The following is a 13,776-nucleotide window of genomic DNA, read 5'->3' on the forward strand; positions in this document are numbered from 1 at the left end:
TTTAAAAGGCGTGACCATTGGCTTTCAGGTCAAGGATAGAAACATATTCAAAACAGCTAAGTTTGTGTGCCACCATGGTTAAAGTAAACCGTTCGTGCAAATTGGCGCTACCCAAAAACTGTGGTGTCCCGCGGGCCGTAGATGACAGGGGTAAACGTCGGTTGTGGAGATGTGTTCTGTCGAACAGACGTGCAACTGTACAGCAAGGGGCTACCAACAGTGTCTCCACAAGGACGTCTACTGAGGGGAAACAGGCGGACTTTTCAGATCTGACATGTTCTACGCTCCGTCGGGGATATCGCCATGGTGTGAAACGTCTGAAAGCAAAAGCTCTAGGTCATAGGTTGGAGCGTTGTGGTCTCAGTAAAATTTTTAACGCTTCCCTGGGATTCCCTGGGCGATCTCATCATTACGAAAAACACAATAAATCAACAGAAGTGTGCAATTATCCATGGAGACCGTGTCCACCTGAACGTGCACTTTGTTTATCCTCAGCACGATAACGTCTACCAACAAGACTAAGCAACGGGTCATACGGCTCACAGCTTACGTGCATGGTTTGAAGAGCACCAGCCACATTATTACGACTGGACTGTGTATTATGAAGACGTCACTTAGACAGATGGAATAACAGTTCTTGTTTCATTCAGGAGACTGGTTCACCGCAGCTTTCCATGCAAGTCGATCATGTACAAGCCTCATTATACATTAACAACCTGTGCATTCTACATTCTGCGTCCCTCTTTACAGTTTTTACCCCACACAGTCCCCACCGTCACAAGAATGTCAAGTCTTTGACGCTTCAAGCTGGTTCCAATCTAGCGATGCTATTTTGATCCCAGAGGGGCAACAAATTTCTTTTTTTTTCCAGTTACATTCGGTACCTCTTCATTAGTTATTGAATTTATCCATCTAATCTTCAGCAATCTTCTGTAGCAGTACATTTCCAAAGATTCTGTTCTCTTATTGTCTAATTCATTTGTCGTCCGCATATCACTTCACCGGGCGAGGTGGCTCAGTGGTTAGCACACTGGACTCGCATTCGGGAGGACGACGGTTCAGCTCCGCGTCCGGCCATTCTGATTCAGGTTTTCCGTTATTTCCATAAAATCGTTCCAGGCAAATGCCGGGATGGTTCCTTTGAAAGGGTACGGCCGACTTCCTTCCGTAATCCTATGAGACCGATGACCTCGCGGTCTGGTCACCTCTCCCACCACAACACAACCCAACCCCGTATCACATCAGTATAATGTTACACTCATTAGAAATATTTTCAGGAAATACTTTCTAACACTTAAATATACACTCAGTGTTAGCAAATTCTACTTGGCCGTCACCAATAATTTTTCCACCGAAATGAAAATACTCATCTAGTAGCGTTCATTTCATAATTTGATTACCTTCGCTTCACCATATTTAATTCCACTACACTTTTGTTTCTGTTCATTAGATAAACTGATTTCAAGATACTACCCTTTCCATTCAATTGACCTACTAGATCCTTTTTCGTCTGTCACATACTTATAATAACATAAGCAATTATAAAATCTTAATCTTTCCTCCATGAACTTTAATTCTTCTAAATTTTCCTTTGTTTGGTTTAAGCTTGCTCTGCGTTTCGACTGAATGATACTGGGATTTCACGTCCTTCTGAGTTTCTTTTCCATTTCAGGTCTTTCGACGTTTTATAACTGCAGTCTGGTTCATGCTAGTCTTGGACCAACTTGTCACTCCAATTTTCCACCTGGTACCTTCAGATTATCAAACAATGAATTCCAGTCAGCAGTACTATACTTTTTCTCTAAATGTGAAAATGATATATCTTCAGGTTTTGCTGTCTTCAGTCTGTTTTCTACTCTAAGTAGCAAAACAAATAATGCCCCGAGTTTCTCAAATTTCTAGGAAAAGTAATCAATCCTCTCCAAAGTCAGGTTCGTTCCGTTCTTCTGTAAATAATTTGCAACAATGACTCATTAACCTCATTTTCCTGCAATATTCTCATCTTTAAGCACTTGTCATTGGAATTGCGATTGTTATATTCTTCACGAAAATAGGATATTTCGCTGTTAATAATAGATTTCGATGTACATAATAGATATGATACGGCACTATGCGTAAATATTTTCCCTGAATTTATTTCATACATTGGTGGTGACTTTACTCTGTTTAACGTTAAGCGTAGACATAGTTTCACCACCAGTGTAGCAATTCGATCTAAACATAAAGTGCAAGGGCTATTCAGAAAGTAGGGAACGATCAGCTGCGAAATGGAAATCATGGAGGAGACAGTTAGCCACACCTTCCAGCTGTTTCTCTACACAGTCCCCGACTCAACTTTTAGAGATCTGCCGTAGCCTTGTACCAACTTTCCGAAAGCCTCGTCGCAGAAGGCAGCCGCCTGTGCCTTCCGACAATTCTCTACGCACGGTTGCAGCTCGTTGTCTGGACCAAAATGTTCTCTTTATAGTCAGCGGTTCATTTGAGCAGAGATGACAGTCAGAGAGAGCTGGTGATCAAACCCTTCTCATCGAAAACGTTGCAGGAGCGCCCGAGAGCTGCCATCAAGAAAGAACTGCATGAAAGTTGCTCTATGTGGGGCTACATGAAATTAGACGAAATCTCTCGCCTGGCACCCATATTTGGTAGGAGTACTATTTTCCAGGCACCTTGACGCCTCACTGTACGCTAAGAATTGTTACGAGAGACGTGACGCTATCTACGGGCATACTAAAGTCACTACCCAACACATGTGTGGAAAGATTCTTCGGATTTTAACCGTGTTTTCGATTTAGTTACCGATCATTCCTTACTTTCTGGATAGTCGTAGTACTTCCCACAGAAGTCGGAATTATTAGCGCACACATGTATTTTCACCCGAAATGACTATCATAATGTCCCACTAACATCAAAATACTGAAAAAAAAACAATTAAACGCAATCGTAGCTACTTGTAAAACGTTTCCGTATACTATACTATGACAGAGAGTCTAGCAAAACACGTTTGTCCTCCAGTTGTTCAGCCGAAAGAGTGTCGTACAAATGGATGGCGACTAGCGGTCGCGCCTTGGAAGGCAAGGAGAGGAAACTGCCCAGAGAGGTATTATGTGCCCGTCACCGGCTGCCTATCGTTAGGGACAGCTCGGCCTGATATAAGAACAACCAATGGCTGAAATCGGAAAGCGTCACGTAGCGTCACACCGTTCGTCTGAACTCTGGAATCGGTTTCGTGAGGACCGTCACTCGCTAACTGATGTGATTTTTATCTTGAATGCCAAATTTACGAAAGAGTTGTTAAAGGGTTCGATCGCAGCTAAATGTTTGTGAGAGCCGTGGCTATAAATTATGAGTGCTACTCTTTTCAGTCACAACAATACCATCTGTGCTCTCAGGCTCCTGCCTATCCACATAATAGGAAAGCGTGACATGTTCGGAAATAAACAAATATTTGTTATAGGGAAGAATGTAAATGTAATTTAAGCTGTACTCTTAGATTTATGCCAAACAGCACCCTCGGAGACCACGACATATTCAGAGAAAAAACGATCATAGGACAAGAAGGAATACAAAAGTCGTTGCTGGTTGTTTCATTCGCTGCAATTTCATCTTTCCTATCTTAATCAGACTGAAGTCACGAAACGGAAGAAACTCATCACTGAGTGAGCACGCTCTTTTATGTAAATAACATCAAATGTTGCAGAACATACCACTGTAATGTGAATAAGAGATGGAGTAAACATATTACACTCTGGTGGACGTTGTGGCGTCAGAAAGGGCATCCGGCCACAAACTATCACTATCACTGCCGCAATCTATATAACAATGCCGACCCGTAGAAAAACAGCAGGGACAAGAAAAATTTAGTAGGTAGCTTGCGTAAGGATTACCTTTGCCATAGTTCATTATTGCGATCAAAAATACTACAAGGTACTTACACTGGGCCTTGTATCGTATTGGATCCTCTGCTGATTTCACTTTTACATTGTTGAGAACTACCCACTAGCCTCCTGTTAAGTTCACTTTTTCAGACAATATTTTGCCTAATGCCCTGTTTGAATCCCGCAAAAATCGCTGTAATTTTCTTGAAGCAACAATCTACGGGCTGTCACGTACTTGAAATGCAGCTGTACCAACAGAGCAGCTGTACCAACGCAGCTTTATTCCTCTACCCTTTTCGGTTCATACAGCCATCGTCATTGAAGGGCTCAACAATGTATTAAACACAATATAGCATACACATAGAATTATAGATAAATGTTCTGAAAACTTGTAGTTGTATTGGTATTTACAAAGCTGGACATGGTGATTTATACATACATATAAGTACAGTGGCACCTCGCTAAGAACTTGCTCTTTTCTTGGATTATAGTAACTTACATCAGATGATCACTCACAAACTGTAAATATGATAACCTTCAGGTTACGTCTTATATCATGGGCAAGTGCCAAAGACAATCTAAACAGAACTGAAAAAGGCATATGACCATTAAGGCCAAAGGAGTGTGGTCAAGAACAACAATAGGCTTTGTAGTCTGCTACTCCATGTCAACAAATATGGCGTATATATGTCGTTAATAATCAGTACATACACATGCGGTTAAAGAAAACAATCGCGTACAGTGAATGCAGAGTGTATTAATACTGCAATTTGTCCTTCTAAAATAAGTGAATAAATTAACAAAAATTTTCTACATAACATCCCCATTACCTAAAATGGTCTCTTTTTAGACCACTAATAGACTAACAAAATAGTTCAAACTACAAACAGAATGAAGTAGTTTAAGAGTATCCAATATTTTAGCTAGGAAATACATCACGTATTATTTGATCAGCTGGTCGAAAATGATGTAGACTAAGATTACAAAAGTCATGAGATACCTCCTAATATCGTGTCGGACCCCCTTTTGACCAGCATAGGGCAGCAGCTCGACGTGGTGTGGCATGGACTCAGCAAACTGGAGCTACCTTTCAGAAATATCTAGCCATGCTGCCTCTACGGCCGTCTATAATTGCGGAAGTGGTGACAGCGGAAGGTTTTATGCACATCTATGGCCCATAAATATTTGATAGTGTTTATGATGGGCGACCTGGGTGGCCAAATAATTCACTCGAACTGTCTACAGTGTTCTTCAGCCAGTCTTCAACAATTATGGCTCGGTGACGATTCCATCGTTGCTTGGGAAAATGAAGTCCAAAATGGCAGCAAATGGTCTCCAAGTAGCCAAACGTAACGTTTCCAGTCAATGATAAGTTCAACTGGACCAGAGGACTCAGTCTATTTCGTGTACACTTAGGCCCCACCTTTGTGGAACCACAACCAGCTTGCAGAGTGCTTAATTGACAACTGAGTCCACCGTACGAGGTGCTACAGTGCTTAGCACAGTCGACTCGCATTCGGAAGGACGACGGCTAAAACCCACTCCGATCATCTTGATTTCCCTAAATCGCTTCAGCTAAATGCCGAGACATTTCCTTTGGAAGGGCACGGCCGATTTCCTTTCCCATTCTTCCCTAGTCCTATGGGACTGATGTTCGGATGGTTGGTTGGTAGGGACCAACGAACCAACCAAGAAGGTGGGTTCGTGGCTTCGTGGGACCTGCACCACATTCGGATGGTACCATCAGCTCTTACCAATTGAAACGGGACTCATCTCACTAGGCTACGTCTTCCAGTCGTTTAAGGTCTAATCGATATGATCAAGAGCCTAGAAGAGGCGCTGCAGGCGATGTCATACTGTTAGCAAAGACACTCGCATCGGTCGTCTGCTGCCACAGCCCATCAGTGTCAAATTTCAACGCACTGTCCTAACAGATACGTTCGTTGTACGTCCCACATTGATTTCTGCTTGTCTCTTGGCACTGACAACACTAAGCAAACGCCGCTGCTCTCGGTCGTTAAGTGATGGTCGTTGGCCACTGCGATGTCCGTGGTGAGAGTTAATTCTTCGTATCAGATATTCGGCACAATCTCGACATTGTGGAATAAAGAATTCCATAACGATTTTTCTGAAATGGAGTATCTCACACATCTAGCTCCAAGTCGCATTCCGCGTTCAAAGTCTGCTAATTGCCATCGAGCGGCCATAATCACGGTGGAAATTGTTTTACATGAATCAAATGAATACAAACGACAACGCCACCAATGCACTACCCTCTCTATTTGTGTACGCGATATTACGTACATCACTGTATGTTGTATCGCTATCCCATGACTTTTGTCACCTCAGTGTACTTCTGTGCTTTGCTTTTTGTCTGTCAATAAAACGAGTGTTACATTACCTATGAAGTTAACGTTCATCATACCTCTAAGAATACATGACTACAAAGCTATTAAAGGGTAGCCTCACAGTGCTAACTTGTTATTTTTAAAATGAACCATGGACCTTGCCGTTGGTGTGGAGGCTTGTGTGCCTCAGCGATACAGATAGCCGAACCGTAGGACCAACCACAACGGAGGGGTATCTGTTGAGATCCCAGACAAACGTGTGGTTCCTGAAGAGAGGCAGCAGGCTTTTCAGTAGTTGCAGGGGCAACAGTCTGGATGATTGACTGATCTGGCCTTGTATCACTAACCAAAACGGCCTTGCTGTGCTGGTACTGCGAACGGCTGAAAGCAAGGGGAAACTACGGCAGTAATTTTTCCCGAGGGCATGCAGCTTTACTGTATGGTAGCATGGAGAGCTGCATCAAACCAGTCTCAGGACTGAAGACCACAACAACAACAACAACAACAACACTCAGGGCCTAAGAATAGGCTAAAGAAATCCTGCACACTTACAGGTGATGGTCTGCATGATTTCGAATTTTCGGTTATGAATAGCAAGGTAGATAAAGCACGTTAGAAAACCTTAGTCCCCTACACCAACCATTAAATAGCAGACATTTACATTGTAATGAGTTGCGTAAACATAATTTTACTAAATTTCACAAAACAGCATTCCAGTATCTAGAGCGCGTGTGCCAAGCATCATAGACCCATGCCAAGGAAAAGAAATTTAACTGTCCAGTTATCTTCAAAAAATACAAATACTGAAATATTTTTGACAGTGATTTAAAATCTGCAGCAAACTTAGTTAATAATTAGGTATTTTTCACTTGTTGCTTAAAAATAATAGAAGATAAAACACAGTGCAGAACAATAGTTGCTTTGGACATTTCCACATTGTGAAGCTCATACTGTCTACCACTTAAAGAGGCTGTTAAGGAAATCTTCAGTTACCATAAATGCAACGTACAGTTTCTACATTTCAGCAGCCGATTGTAATTACGTAGACACATGAAGCAAGTTAGAAAATCTTTTATTCTACAATAGTAAGCATCAAGTAGTAACTCCTTTAAAATGAGTTGTGTAAGTATAATTGCACTGAAACTACACATGCCAACATTACAGTACCTAAACATCGGATCACAAGCAATGTTAACTCGGTCCATGATGCTTGTGACTCGAGGTCTAGGTACTGTAATATTGGTATGTATAGCTTCAATGAGACTACATTTATGTGACTCATGTTAAAGGAATAAGTAATGTTTACTGTAGTAGGATAAAAATTTTTCTAACCCGCTTAGTGTGTCTGGCGATAAATACTACAGTTTCTGACACCTAGTGTAGCCTATTATGCTATTACGTATTGCATTCTGTTTTTCTTTTCTTCTAAGACCAACTAATACAGATAGCTGAAGTCGATGTTTCACAGCTCTCCTCTTAAGCGTCTGTAAAGCTGTCTGATGGAGCATCGTTGTTTGACGGCATGATATCACCAGAAAGTCCGGTAATTAAACACTGATTTATACTGAATTATGTTTACGTTGCTTACTTGGTGGGGATATGATATGAAATGACCGATATTTGTGAAGTGCTAAATTTTACATTTATGAACATTTAAAGCAAGTTGACATTCTTTTTATCACTTTGAAATTTTATCAAGATCTGACTGAATACTAATGCTCTTCTTTCAGGCATTACTGCATCATCTCGAAAACGTCTGGAGTTGCTATTAATATATAACCTGAACAGCAAGGTTCCTAACACACTTCCTTAGTAAACACCGGAGGTTACTTCTACATCTGTCGATAACCATTTATCCAAGATAACTTGCTGCATCCGCCCTACAAAAAATCCAGAATAAATTCACAAATTTCGCGTGATACCCCATACGATCACACTTTTGATTACAAGTGTAGATGTGGTACTGAGTCAAATGCTTTTCGGAAAAAAGAAATATTGCGTGTACCTGACTGCCTAGAAAAGCACCAATGAAACGCCGAGCTTAATGTCCCCATCCGATGGACGAATCACCAACTAAATTAAACATGAGTGAGATGGGAAAACAGCGAATACAAAATATTATCCTGGTTGGAAATCTGTACAAAAAACAGATCTTCATGTCTTCAATCTGATTTATTATTTCTATATTGATATCCATTAGCCTCGTTGATGAGAGGTTATCGTTCCGAAACCTAGCATAAATTCTTTTATTCTGAACTTTCTCTTCAACTAAACATATCATATGTAATAAAAAGTTTGCATATGGTACCAACAAAATTCTACAACTGTAAGAGGTTAATGGAAATACTGTTAATTTTCTTCGTTTTAACAAACAGAAATGTGAAACACTCCACTCGAAACGCCTTCCGAGCGCTCCTTAGAACTACTGTGTATTCCAAGAGCGCTGAGCTTCAGAGAACTGCCTTTCGCCTTAATTAGTAGTTATTCAGTAACTACAAAAAGGAGCGAGTTTTTAGTTAACGTGAGAAGGTGAAGTGAAGCGCTCTCGTACAAGTGCGACCTACATGATGTAAACAGTGTGTGGACGAGCAACAGAGCGAGGCCGCTGGGGGACCTGCAGCATCATAACGGGTTTCCCGGTAGCGCTACGTGAGACGGGCCCAGCAGTTTGCTTTATGTAGGAGGAGGAGAGGTGGGCGTGCCTTGTTTGCTAAACAGCGCAGGCGGAACCAGAGTGCTCACGTGTGGGCCGCAGCTAATGGCAGGTGTTGAAGCCTTATCCCAGCAAATCACACAGCGCTGCAGCACTAATTGCGAGCAATTACCGGTGGTTGCGCGCGCTGATTAACCGAGCGCACCCTGGCGTAATTTAGGCCGGGGTCAAGCAGCCGCCTCGGGCACAGAATCGCAGTTATTAACGCAACACAGCGCGTGAAATTACTCGCATTTCGTGCCCGCGTACATAACCCGAAACGCTAGCGTCTCCGCTCGCAGAAGCACCCCGTGTGAAGTTGCAAATGTAAGTACCATTTCTCTGAGCGCAGAGCGGTCTTTCCCCGGCCTGTGGGAAGACAACAAGGGATGCGACAGAAATAAGAGCATTCTCGCGTGAATACTTCATTTGTGGAAGTTCTTTAGTGACACTGGCTATTTGTGAGGGCTTTATCTATAGTCTGCTTTTTAACAACACAAATTGGTGTATTCTGACACACTAACACGTCTACGAGATTTTTGGTCTAGTGTGGTGCATCGCCTTGTAGGACAAATGAATATAATTTCCAGCCAGGATAAAATGTCGATGGCTGGTTCCTTCTCCTTATCCAAAAGCTGCAGGTATCTTATGCACATCTTCAGTTGTATGCGTGGTAGAGTAGTAGTGGTGTACGTGGAGAAATTTTTTGGCAGCAATCGCCGACATAGTGTAGCTGTGGAGCAATAAGGGGAACCAGCCCTCATTCGCCGAGGCCATCAACAGACTGGCCAGCTCACCGGACCTCGACACCAGTGCGCCAGGCAGATTCGTGCCGGGGACCAGGCGTTCCTTCTCGCTCTGTAAAACCATGCATTAGACCGCTAGGCTAACCGGGCTGGCTAAATGATGTAAATAAAAGTGTAATGGTGTTCGGCACACCATACTTTCTTAATCAGAAAGGTACCTGAACTTACACCAGTTTATATATATATATATATATATATATATATATATATATATATATATATATATATATATATATATATATATACTCCTGGAAATGGAAAAAAGAACACATTGACACCGGTGTGTCAGACCCACCATACTTGCTCCGGACACTGCGAGAGGGCTGTACAAGCAATGATCACACGCACGGCACAGCGGACACACCAGGAACCGCGGTGTTGGCCGTCGAATGGCGCTAGCTGCGCAGCATTTGTGCACCGCCGCCGTCAGTGTCAGCCAGTTTGCCGTGGCATACGGAGCTCCATCGCAGTCTTTAACACTGGTAGCATGCCGCGACAGCGTGGACGTGAACCGTATGTGCAGTTGACGGACTTTGAGCGAGGGCGTATAGTGGGCATGCGGGAGGCCGGGTGGACGTACCGCCGAATTGCTCAACACGTGGGGCGTGAGGTCTCCACAGTACATCGATGTTGTCGCCAGTGGTCGGCGGAAGGTGCACGTGCCCGTCGACCTGGGACCGGACCGCAGCGACGCACGGATGCACGCCAAGACCGTAGGATCCTACGCAGTGCCGTAGGGGACCGCACCGCCACTTCCCAGCAAATTAGGGACACTGTTGCTCCTGGGGTATCGGCGAGGACCATTCGCAACCGTCTCCATGAAGCTGGGCTACGGTCCCGCACACCGTTAGGCCGTCTTCCGCTCACGCCCCAACATCGTGCAGCCCGCCTCCAGTGGTGTCGCGACAGGCGTGAATGGAGGGACGAATAGAGACGTGTCGTCTTCAGCGACGAGAGTCGCTTCTGCCTTGGTGCCAATGATGGTCGTATGCGTGTTTGGCGCCGTGCAGGTGAGCGCCACAATCAGGACTGCATACGACCGAGGCACATAGGGCCAACACCCGGCATCATGGTGTGGGGAGCGATCTCCTACACTGGCCGTACAACACTGGTGATCGTCGAGGGGACACTGAATAGTGCACGGTACATCCAAACCGTCATCGAACCCATCGTTCTACCATTCCTAGACCGGCAAGGGAACTTGCTGTTCCAACAGGACAATGCACGTCCGCATGTATCCCGTGCCACCCAACGTGCTCTAGAAGGTGTAAGTCAACTACCCTGGCCAGCAAGATCTCCGGATGTGTCCCCCATTGAGCATGTTTGGGACTGGATGAAGCGTCGTCTCACGCGGTCTGCACGTCCAGCACGAACGCTGGTCCAACTGAGGCGCCAGGTGGAAATGGCATGGCAAGCCGTTCCACAGGACTACATCCAGCATCTCTACGATCGTCTCCATGGGAGAATAGCAGCCTGCATTGCTGCGAAAGGTGGATATACACTGTACTAGTGCCGACATTGTGCATGCTCTGTTGCCAGTGTCTATGTGCCTGTGGTTCTGTCAGTGTGATCATGTGATGTATCTGACCCCAGGAATGTGTCAATAAAGTTTCCCCTTCCTGGGACAATGAATTCACGGTGTTCTTATTTCAATTTCCAGGAGTGTATATATATATATATATATATATATATATATATATATATAACCAGTTTATATATATATAAGTCGACATGGCGTGGACTCAGGTCGATGAAAATCCGCCGCAGAAATAATGAGCCATGCTGTCTCTATAGCGGTCCATAGTTGCAAAAGTGTTGCCCCTGTATAAGTTTGTGCTCGAAGTGACCTCTCGAATATGTCCTATAAAACTCCGATCGGATTCGTATAGGGCTATCTGGGTGCCTGAACACTTGTTCAAAATGATAGACTATTCTTCAAACTAGATGTAAACAATTGTGGGCCGGAGACATGGAGCACTGTCATAGGAACAGGAAGTTCATGAAAGCCAGCATAACAATTTCCAGTTAACGATCGTTTCAGTTGGGCCAAAGAACCCATGCTGTTCCATGTAAGAACCGCCCAAACCATTACGGATCCATTACGAGCTTGCACTGTGCCATGTTGACAAGTTGGGCTCATGGCTTTGAGAGCTCTGCGCCGTATTCGAACTTTACTCTCAGCTCCTACCAATTGAAATCTGGACTCATCTGAAAAGACCACGCTTTTCCTGTCCTCTAGGAGCCAAATGATATATTAACGAGCGCAGGACAGGCTCTGCAGGCGATGTCATGCTGGTAGCAAACGTGCTTGCATCGGTCATCTCCTACCGTAGCCCAATAACGCCAAATTTCGCAGCACTGTCCTAAAGGGAATGTTCAGTGTACGTCCCACGGTGATAAATGCTGTTATTTCACCAAGTTTTGCTTGTCTGTTAGCATTAAGCAAACGCCGCTGTTGCGGGAAGTTAAGAAGGCCGTCGGCCACTGCGTTGTCCATCCTGGGAGGTAATGCACATTACTGACAACTTGGATCTCGTAATTTTGAGTTCCCTATCGGTTTCCGAAATGATATGGCCCATACTTCAATCTCCAACAACCACTCCGCGGTCACAATCTTTTAATTCCCGTAGTGCACGGTTAATCACGTCACGAAAGTTTTCACATAGATGCTACGCCAATGTACTGCCCCCTTTATGCCTCGTGTACGAGATACTACCGCCATCTGTATTACTCATGAATTTTGTCACTCAGTATGTTCACTATGTGATCAAAAGCGTGCGGACACACCGAAAATATAAGTTTTTCATATTAGGTGCATTGTGCTGCCACCTACTGCCAGGTACTCCATATCAGCGACCTCAGTAGTCATTAGACATCGCGAGAGAGCAAAATTGGGTGCACCGTGGAAATCATGAACTTCGAACATGGTCAGGTGATTGGTTGTCAGTTGAATCCTACGTCTGTGCTCAAGATTTCCACATTCCTAAACATCCATAAGGCCACTGTTTCCGATGTGATAGTGAAGTGGAAACGTGAAGGGACACGTAAAGCACAGAAGCGTAAAGGCCGACCTCGTCTGTTGACTGACAGAGATCGCTGACAGTTGAAGATGGTCGTAATGTGCAATAGGTAGACATCTATCCAGACCATCACAGAGGAATTCCAAACTGCACCAGGATCCACTGCAAGTACTATGACAGTTAGGCAGGAGGCGAGAAAACTTGGATTTCGTGGTGAGCGACTGCTCATAAGCCACGTATCATGCCGGTAAACGCGAAACGACGCGTTGTTTGGTCTGAGGAGCATAAACATTGAAAGACTGAACAGCGCAAAAATGTTCTGTGGAGTGACGAATCACGATACACAATGTGGCGATCCGATGGCAGGGAGTGGGTATGGCGAATGCCCGGTGAACGTCATCGCCCAACGTGTATAGTGCGAACAGTAAAATTCGGAAGCGGTGGTGCCACTGTAGGGTCGTGCTTCTCATTGAGGTGTCTTGCACCTCTTGTTGTCTTGCGTGGCACCATCACAGCACACTAATACATTCATGTTTGAAGCACCTTCTTGCTTCCCACTGTTGAAGATCGGTTCGGGGATGACGATTGCATCTTTCAACACTATCGGGCACCTGTTCATAACGTAAAGCCTGTGGTGGAATTGTTACACGATAATAACATCCCTGTAATAACATTACAATGAAATGAACACCCTTAGCTGCTTACAGGCGTTGACATACGTGAACGGGGACAGATGAAAATGTGTGCCCCGACCGGGACTAGAACCCGGGATCTCCTGCTTACAGGGCAGACGCTCTATCCATCTGAGCCACCGAGGACACAGAGGATAGCGCGACTGCAGGGGATTTATCTCTGGCACACCTCCCGCTAAACCCACATTCTCAACGTACTGTCCCCGCTTGTAAGCAGCTAAGGGTGTTTATTTCATTGTAATTTCATTCTAACGAGCTGCTTAGTCACCGATGGTATCTGTTCTTTCGGACATGTCCGAAGGAACAGATGCCATCTTAGTAAATATGTAGTTAAGGCTCACCG

General features: G+C 44.3%; 1 non-coding gene across 1 annotated transcript; it reads right to left on the minus strand.

Moving 5' to 3' along the window:
- Positions 1-13,485: 13,485 nt before the first annotated feature.
- Positions 13,486-13,559, minus strand: Trnat-ugu (transfer RNA threonine (anticodon UGU)). Its single transcript has one exon. It is a non-coding gene; the product is annotated as a tRNA-Thr (tRNA).
- Between the last annotated feature and the right edge of the window lie 217 nt (positions 13,560-13,776).

Source organism: Schistocerca cancellata, chromosome 8, assembly GCF_023864275.1.
Source record: "Schistocerca cancellata isolate TAMUIC-IGC-003103 chromosome 8, iqSchCanc2.1, whole genome shotgun sequence".
NCBI classification, from domain to species: Eukaryota; Metazoa; Arthropoda; class Insecta; order Orthoptera; family Acrididae; genus Schistocerca; species Schistocerca cancellata.